Source organism: Sorex araneus, chromosome 3 (assembly GCF_027595985.1).
Source record: "Sorex araneus isolate mSorAra2 chromosome 3, mSorAra2.pri, whole genome shotgun sequence".
Lineage (NCBI taxonomy): Eukaryota > Metazoa > Chordata > Mammalia > Eulipotyphla > Soricidae > Sorex > Sorex araneus.
Window position 1 is genome coordinate 225,063,311 of NC_073304.1, and position 10,209 is coordinate 225,073,519.

Genomic DNA, 10,209 nt, shown 5'->3' on the forward strand with positions numbered 1-10,209 from the left:
AGAGCAAACTGATGGGAAGGCGTTGGGGTGGGATCACTCCGGAGTCAAGAGGGAAGCCAGGATTGGGAGAAATCTCCCTCGAAGACTGGCAAGCTCCCCAACTTGGGTTGGATTCTGCTCTAGGGACAGTGGTGAGCCACGGGGCATGTGTGAGTGTGCAGGGGGTGGGTGGGACATTGCACGTGGGAACTGGGGGCGCAGGCTCCCCAATAGAGCTGGCAGGAAGGACCTCGCGGGCTTCCCCCGGTCTGGAGGAAACCTCCCCAGCAAACCCTCCTGCACACATGGGACAGGGTGATCGAGGGGGAACTTTCAAAGCTTCCTCCCATTCCCAGGGCAAGGATAGGGTCACATGTCCTACGTTGGTTTACAACATACCCTGATTTTTGTTTTGGGAGTCTGGGGGGCCATACCCAACTGTGCTCAGGAGTTACTCCTGGCTCTATGCTCAGGGGTCACTCCTAGTGGGGCTCAGGGACACTATGTCCCTGAGTGTCCAGGGGTCAGTTGCATGTAAAGCAAGAGCCTTAACCCTGTGCTTATCCCTATACCTTCTCTCAGCGCCTACCCTGACTTTGAACTCCAGTCTCTCCCTGAACTGCATTTCCTCCTGATGTCCCTTTCAGATGTGTCACCTACCATCTGGCTTTCCTGGTTCCCCCCTCCTTTCCCCCATTCCTGCTCTTTTTCTTCTCTGTTCTCCTCCCCTCCTCTCATCACCCCACGTCCCCTCTCTCCTCTCTCTGCCTTTCTCATTAAGGGGCAGAGTTTCTTGCCAAACCACAGCTCTTAGATTTCTATTTTCCCAAACAAATTTCTTGGCTGGTCTTTTTGGTCCTTGATTCTCCCCTCTTGTCCCATACTCCTGTCGTACTCATCCAGCCCTGCTCCACTCGACCCTCCCAGACCCTCCTCTGCTCCCCACACCCCTCCTTTCTCATGGAGTCTTATTAGCCCTAGGCTGAGGTCGTTTGAAACAAAAAACGTCCACAGGACAAAAACACAACTTTGCTCTAGCCCAGTAAATAGAAGACATGAAGGAATGAACCTCTCGGTGACATCAGCCTGTGGCCGTGGGTACAGTGGAAGGCAGGGCTGGGAAAGCGGACAGAACAGAGGTGCCCTGTGCAGCCTCCCGTGCGGGGCTCATTGCACCCTCTGAGTCAGGATAATGAGAGAACATTCTTCAAACATGACTTAACCGTGCTCAGGCCTCAAACAAATTCCTGGATGTGTGTGGAACATGCTCTCCCAGCAAGCCCGAGCACAGACGTGCCCGCAGCCCCAGACTCGGCTCTGCTGCTCCCTTCACGTGCCACCTTTGCCCATCCCTCTCCAGCTGGTTACTTTGTTTTAAAGGTGGTTGAGCTTATTATTATTATTATTATTTTTAATGTCAGTCTCCCTGCCCGCCTGGCGCTGCAGGGCCTCTCCTGGCTGTGTTTTCATGGTCACGTGCTATGGTGGCTGGATCTTGGAGCATTTGGGGGTCTTGGACATCACACATTAGCGGGAAGTAGTTATGGAAAATTCTGGTCAGAGATAGAAAAAAAAGGAACAGGATTTTGTCTGTTTCTAGAATAAAGCAGAGAGTCAGAACAACTGTGGTCTATCCCTTATTTTACCTACACCTGGAGGGAAGTGTGTGTGTGTGTGTGTGCGCGCACACACACACATACAATTCAAGTGATTTATCTGAGTGGATTTTAAGAAATTAATTTAACTGAAGCTGATTAAATTACAAAGAGAGGAAAAAGCATTTGGTTGGCATCACGGGGGTCAGAGGCCACTGCTAATGCAATATTTCATCAATTGACTCATTGCTATTCTTTCATTGATATGATTTAGTTTCTCAAATAGCTCTTATTGTCGCAGAGTTGCATTGGATACACTATACAGATGCCTTGTAATCATTTCAGTGTGTTTACTTAAAAACTTTGAAAGCAATTAAGCAATTTTAAATATATGCATATGTGCGCATGCATATGTATGGAGGGGAGGGAGTGCGTACACCCACACAAAGGTTTGATAAATGTTCGGACAAGGGTTCCGCTGGAACACTAGGGCGAGTGTTAAATTTAGACACAGCGGGGGCCCTCCGTGCATTTCAAAGAGGCTCCATGAGACTCGTGTTAAGCTTTCTTCATACCCATTGAATATCCCATTATCTCCTTTAACGTGCTGAGGAGACCAGCGCACAAAGCATCTCCCTGTGTTCCTTGCCCAAGGCCACACAACCGGAGCTGGAACCTTGAGCTTGCAGCGTGCCAGGCACTTCCTGGCAACAAATCACAAGTGCTGGGAACCAGTGGCGGGTCAGTTTGTGAAAATGCAGAATAATCTGCCGGGGGGTGGGGGGAGGGTTTCGATATACTGTATTTCTTGTGATACGAAAGAGAAGAGAATTCATAATAAGGATCTTTCTTGGAGAAATCTACCATGGTTGGGAGGAGTGGGGCAAGAAAGCTGGGATGGGAGGGCCAGGGCAGGGGGACCCTTTGGCGCTGGGTTAAGTAGGTGTGTACATGGGTAGCGGCTCCTTCATGCCCCGACCCGTGAGGTGTGGGTTGGTGCTGAGGTTTGGAACCAAGACCGTGAGTGCCGTGGGAGTCTCGGAGGGACCCGCCTCAGTCATTCCTCAAACGCTTCCTGAGCACTTGAGTGCAGGGTACTGTGTGGGGATCTGGGCGCTGGAGGAAAGAGGTGGCCTTTGTGGCTTTTGCACATGTGGGTGAGGAGGGAGCGGAAGGGGGATGAGGATTAGCACAATAGTAGAGGTGACGGAGAGAGGGGAGCTGGGTGCTGGGGGAAGGTTCTCACAGGCCTGCTGGCTTCCTCCGCGGCTGGACCTTGTCCTCTGGACGATTGTCATCTGCTCCCTCTGCCTTCCTGGCTCTGCCCTGGTACCTTCCTCCTGGCCTTTTCTCTTCCCTCTGGCAGGGCGACTCCTGACATGCTGCTTAAGGCAGCTGCACCCCAGCAATATTTATTTAAGGGTATTGATCCGAAAAGTGCACATTCAGGCATGAGTGACCAAAGACGGAGCATGTGGGAACATGTGTATTTACGAGGACCCTCGGCTCCCCTGAATTCATGCCTTGCCCACAGCTGCTGCCTCTCCCTGTGCTTAGAGCTGGCCCCATTTCCAAACACTGCCTCAGACTCCCTTTCCCCCCCTCGGCCCTCTATTGTGGCTGTCTGATAAGGCAGGGGTGGGGGCTGGTCGCTGCTAATCTTGGACTCTTTGGCTGGAGCCTGCAGAAACTGCTGGGAAGCAGGCGGGGCGGCCCAGATGAAAGCCGCCGTGCAATGAGGGGCCTGTGAGGATGTTGTCCCTCAGTGAGCTCACGCTCACTCCTTTCCTTCCTTCTATGCAATGTAGATATTACGTGTTAAGGACAGAAACTAACAGTGTGTATTTACATGGGGTGGGGAAAACAGCAGGAAGAGGTACACGAAAATGACATTCCTCAAGCATTTGGTAAGATCCGGCATCCATGTATGATAAAAACGCCCATCAAAAGGGGTGAGAAGGACCTTTGTCAACATGGTGAAAGCCATATGTCACAAACCTATGGCTACCATCGTACTCATTGGCAACAAAAGAAAACAAAACAAAAACCCAGAAGTCTTTCCTCTAAGATCAAGCTCAAGACAAGTATGTCCACTCTCACTGCTGTCATTTGGCATGGTTTTAAGAGACCTCGCCACGGCAAGTAGGCAAGAAAAAGTTTAGAGGTCAGAGGGATGATAGAGCGGGTAGGGTGCTCACCTTGCGTGTGGCTGAACCCAGTTTATCCTAGGCATCTCAGAGGGTCTCTCGAGCGCCCCCAGAGTCATTCCTGAGTGGAGAGCCAGGAGTAAGCCCTGAGCACCGCTGGGTGTGACCCAAAAAACCAACAAAAACCTCTATTCAAATAATGGGGAGAGAAGTTGAAAAGATACTTCCTCAAAGAAACCATACACACAGTAAAATAAAAAAGAAGAAAAAGGAAAAAAAAATAGAAGAAGACAACTGGGTATATGCAAAAGTGTTCATCATCATTAATCATCAGGGAGATGCAAATCAAAACAACAATGAGATATTACCTCATACCAGTGAGACTGGCACACATCAAAAAGCCTGGAAATAACCAGTGTGGAAAGGAATGTGGCCAAAGGGTGCTCTCATTCACTCTTGGCTGGTGGGAACGTTTGGTTTGACTCAGTCTCTATGGAAAACAGTATGGAGATTTGGAAAAAAAAAATTTAAGAACCAAGCTTCTATACGACCCAACAATTCTACTTCTTGGCATCTACTCTAAGAGCACAAAACCAGCAATTGGAAAAGACATTTGTTCTCCTATGTTCATTGTGACTCTATTCAGAACAGCCAAGATCTAGAAACCACCCAAGTGCCCCCAGCCCCTTGCAGGTTTTCTTTTTTATATCATCTTTTTTTTTTTTTTGCTTTTGGGGTCACACCCGGTGATGCACAGGGGTTACTTCTGGCTCTGCACTCCAGAATTACCCCCAGGCAGTGCTCAGGGGACCATATGGGATGCTGGGAATCGAACGCAGGTCGGCCGAGTGCAAGGCAAACGCCTTACCACTGTGCTATTGCTCCAGCCCCCGTGCAGGTTTTATAGTGCGAGGTGAATAGTCTTGCCTGACAATCTGACAAAGGAGAAAATGAGCCAGTGCATCTTCTCCTTGCTTCTAAGGTGCTGGGAGTATGGCCTTGGAGAGGGGGCACCGGGAGGGAGCCCCTCAAATCCCCTCTCTCCTGGGAGAGCATGTAGGATTATCCCCCTCTGTGCCTCGGGGCCACAGAGGAACAGGGACAAGATTAACTCTGGAGGCCTCATCACTGACCACCAGATTCCACTGGTGTGGGGTGGGCCTGACTGTTGAGGACTCATCAAGGCCCCTGAGGACTTCAGTGTGTGGCCTGGGCTCTGGTGCAGAAACACCCCTTCAATTTGGGTTTGTTGCTTGGTTTGTTTGGGGGTTTGGGGGTCAGTTTGGGCTGTGCTTGGGGGAGGTCACTCCTGGTGCTGCTAGCATCTCCTCAGCCCATCTGTTTATCCACCAGGAAACAGAGGAGGACATACGTGCCTTTCCCAGAAGGCCCCGAGCTCGCGTGGGGCCCAGAATCTGGGCATTCTTCTGTGCCCTGTCTTATATGCAGAGAAACCTTCCAACAGCACCTCCATCCTGGCTCTTTCCTGTTTGGCTCCAGGACGGGTCTCAGTTTGAACTGAACTACTTTCCCCTACTCAACGTCAATCAGAAGGAAACTTCAAGGAAGACTCAGAGCCTGATTTCCCAGGCAAGCTTCAGAGCTGTGATAAGTCTCAAGAGCTTCTCAACTTGTCCAACGACCCTAAATGCTCCTCACTTGAGATCCAGTTGGGATCTTAAACCCTCGGCTTCGCAGAGATTTCTTGGCAGGAAGGGGAAGAACACACCCACCCCCCTGCCAAGGTGGGAACACCTGAATCTGATTTGTCTTTCTTCACTGACCCATAGCTGAAGTCCTTCAGGAGAAAGCACCCCTTGACGGGTCCCACCTCTGCCCAGCTCAGCCCTCTAGTGCCAGGAGGACCCAGAGGCCCAGGAGCTGTCCTGCCAGAGCCACCACTTGCCCCGGGAAGACCGTCTTCAGGTGTGTGGTCATTTTGGTTCTTGTGAAATATCCTGATTTGGGACTATTTGCAATTCATTCGATGATTAGAAACAGAGTGGTAGAAAGCTCATGCCCTCTGCCTACCTCTGCGTGCCACCTTTAGGTCAATTCCAGATTTCTCCGGGCTCCATCTTGAGTTTGGTTGACTTGCAGAATGTTGTCCTGCTTCCCGGGTGCTGCTCTTGCCTTCGCCTTGTGGACTTGCTAAAGGGTAAAACCCAATGGAGGACCACCAAGTTCTCTTGTGTCTCTCCATTGTCTCACTGGTCATGTGACTGTTTCTTGGAGTGGCTAAAGGAAAACACCCAATGGGGGACCACCAGGTTCTCTTGTGCCTTTCCATGGTCTCCCTGGCCATGTGGTTGTTTCTTGGAAGCCAAGGTCACCATGATCATAAGACACAGTTGAGAGTTTATTCTTTTTTAATTAAAATGTGACCACATTTGACTGCTGTCTGCATTTTAGGAGGCCAGCTCCACCTGTCTCTCTGCACAGGGCTCCTGGTACCTGCCCTAAAGTTTTAGGGTCATTTCCCTGATTAAGAGGACCCTTTTGTTCCCGCACTCTCCCCCATCAGCTCTGGTAGCCATCATATTTTTCAAAGTCTCAGAGTTATTTTTGTTGCGATGTATTCGTTTATTTGCGTTGGTTATTTTTAATTCCACATTGGAGAGAGATCATCTGGGAAACATCTTTCACTTTCTGACTGACTTCACTTATCATCTCAAATTCCATCTATATTGTTGCAAAATTTCTTCTTCCACTCTCTTTGAACATATCAGGAGTCAGGTGATGGGGCAGACAGGCTTGCTCTGCTCTGCACAGCTGTATAAGGAAAAAATGTTTGCATTCACTGTAAAATGAGATGGAAGTTTCCATTGCAGTGTGGAGGCAATCTTTGGGCTAGGGATATGATAACCTAAATAATAATCAAAATTGCTCTTGCCCGTGTTCTTTGTTTCAAGAAGGAAACACTCCGGATAAGTGCTCGGCAGGACATTGAGAGCCCTTGATTTGAAATAATCTGAAGCTTTAAATAAAAACAGGTGAAGTCTTTTTTGTTGACAATTTAAAAGTTGATGCTAAATTGTCCCTTTCATTTGCAATATTCATACAGCAAAAAATAAAGGTAAACTATTTATGAAACCCATTAGAGATTAATATGAACTAGGTGTATCATTTGTGTCTTGGTGATTCTCTCTTCATCTAACCTTGAATTTTGCCTCTAGTGTTTTTTTCTTTTTAATTTAGAAATCTTAAAATTAGAATACATAAGTGAAAGAATCTGTTCCAGGTATATTTCTGTGAACAGTTCCACTGTCCTCAAATACCTGCGGTGGCGGGCTGGGAGCCCTCTCTCACGTAATGCGGGAGGGAACAGGGTTAGGCAGGAATTAAAGCGATTATATTTTCTTTATCTAAAACCTTCAATTCTTTGGAAAGCTGCTCGCTTTCTATTTGGAGACCTGCTGCCCACATATCTTAACGACAGAATTTTTTGCATATTTTGGCTCTTCCTCTTTTTATCTCTGTTTGGGTGTATTTATTATTTCATATGTGATGATGCACAGCTCATTAAAAGGTCCATTTATATTCCTGTTATCTGTATGGGGATCTAGCTGTTTTTCTCTTACTGTTTATAGAACCCGCACTGCAATATTCTGATTAGCTGGCAGCGGGCCCTGTCTAACATAGTGTATACATTCCACAGTATCCCCGCACCCCTCACCCCAACCCCATATGCGAGGCGATGTGATTTACATGAGACTAATACAGTATACAAGGATGGCTCATGGATTTGTCCGTCCATGGAATTCTAGCACTTTCAGAGGGAGGTTTAGCTGTGCTCATATCTGCAAGCCTCCCCCCCCCCCAATTTAATTAAAACCACCACCAAAAAAAAAATAGCGCGTTTGTTCAAATGAGTGACAGTTGGCAGGTCTGTGTTATTCAGCTGGAGGGACTCCAGAGTTTCTGATGCTTGGAGATGGACAAGTAATTACCTCCTGTCTGTGACTATTTTCTACCAGGCTAAGCCCAATGTTTATTGTAAACTATCTGCCATTAAAAGCTGTAATAGCAAGCCTTATGTTCCCACACCATAAATTTGACTTGCTCTGCTTTTTTATTTACCTCCATGTTTTATTATATTCCTTGAAATGTTTCATTTTGAAGGAAGATAAAGGAAGAGTGGAACTTGAGCAAATTCCAAATTTATGCTTGGAAGGAAAAGAGAGAGGCTTAGCATGCCTATTTCCCTCACATGCGCCTGCACCATCCCAAAGGCCACTCTTTGGATAACGGCAGCATCTGTGAAACTAACTATTAGAGTAGGTTGCTATTAGTATATCTCTTGGTAAATGGTCTAGAAAATAGCCTAAAAATTAAAGTTTAAACAAACTACATAGGCTCAGGGCAGAAGTTCTCACTTAATGGTCTTGGGATTCCTTTATACTCTTAAAGGTTTCTTGAAGCTTGTGTGTGTGTGTGTGTGTGTGTGTGTGTGCGCGTGCGCGCGTGTGAGTGTATGTGTGTGTATTGTATCTACCAATATTTACTACATAAGAAATGAGACCTAACTTAAATTATTTTAAGTAAATTTTAAAACCCCTGGTATGTTTACATAAATAAATTTCAAAAATAACTTATCAGGCAGCTGATACATGGGTCAACTGATAGAGTACAAGTGCAAGGTACTGGGTTTGATCCCCAACACCAAGTGGCCTCCATGTTATTGAGCAGTCAGTCACTCACAAATATACACCCACCCACAACCTCTGTCTTCAAAACTAAAAAGCGGTTTGAGAAGAGGGATTGTTTTAGAGTTTCTGTGACTTAAAAAGAAGACAGGTGGGTTCTCCTATCTGTCTTTTCATTCAATCTGTTGTGATATGTTGCTCTGGGTGAAGTATATGAAGAAAATCTGGCTCTCCACAAATCTGTAGTTGGAAAAAAGGAGTGTTTTTACAGTCCTTTCAAATAATCATGGATATTCTTCTTTAATCCCAATCCACAAATTCACAAATGGTGGTTTCCTAAAGGTCAGTTGCCATGAGGCATCCGTGGACTTTTAAAAGATACAACAGACATATTTTATCATTATTTTTTGAGCAGTTGTGGAATGACACAGCTATTGCAGAATTTCCATATACTTTTTCTCGACGCATTTTCTCTATTATTAACATCTTGTGTCAGTGTGGCATATCTTTTTCAATGAATCAATATTAGTTTGTTATTGATGAGTTCATGATTTACATTAGGGTTCTTTCTTCTACTGTTTAGTCGTATGGATTTTCCCAAATGCACATCCACCATGACAGAACAATATAGACTAGTTTCCCTGTCCTGAAAATCATTGGGTCCTGCCTAATCCTCCTCTACCCCTTTCTTGAACTTCAGGAAACTTTGACCCTTCCCCTGCTTCCTAGTGTCGTGCTTCCCAGACTATTTCATAGTTGGGATTGTACGGTATATACCCAACTAAGACAGGCTCCTCTTGATCAACAATGTGCACTCAATGTGCCTTTATGCCTTTTCATGGCTTGATAGTTTCTTTTTATTGCTGAATAATATTCCGTTGATAAATGTCTCAAGATGAGCATTTTGCAATTTGTTCACCTCTCGAGGGTATGTTTCAGTTTAGGGATATTATGAGGAATCCTCTATAAGTATCTGAGTGCAAGTTTTTGTGTGGACGTAGTTTTCAACTCATTTGGGCAAAATCCAAGGAGTGTGATGGCTGGATCCTCTAGTAAGATTATTTTTAGCTGTGTGAGAAATTGCCAGACTGCTTCCAACGTGGCTGCACTATTCTACACTCCCATAAGCAATGAATGAAATTTATTGTTGTTCCATATACTTGTCTGGCATTGGATAGTTTTGAGTTTTTTTTGGATTTTAGCCATCCTAATATAGGTATATCAAAACATCTTGTCTATATTTTCAACTCCCTGATGGCACGTGATGTTGAGCCTCTTTCCACACACTTATTTCCTTTCTGTGTATCTCCTCTGCTGAGATGCCTATTGAGATCTTCTGCCCATTTTAAAGTTGGGGTGTTTTTAAAGGAGAGAGAGCACAAGAAGGAAAGTGCCTCTCAACTAGGGAGGCTGGGGGTGGAGGGGTGGGATGTTGGGAGATGGTGGTAGGGAAACAGGGGACATTGGCAGTGGGAAATGTACACTGGCGGAGGGATGGGTGCTGAATCATTGTATGACTGAAACTCAATTATTAACAGCTTTGCAGCGGTCTATCTCACGGATATTCAATTACATTTTTTTAAGTTAAAAAAAAAGTAACGTGGAATTCATGCCAAATTTAATCAGCTTAATCAATGGCTTAATAAATGGCAGTACTCCTACATTAAAAAAAAGGGGATGTTTTTCATGTGAATTAGTATCGTGCTGCCTTTTAGTTTGATGTGTGTGAAGCAGAGGCGGTCTACTTGGGACACAACATGCTTTGTCACAGTAAAGAGGAGAGTTCTGTAAATCAGGCTGCTCTGGTTGGGTTTTGAGAGTTCTTTATGGATTCTGGATATT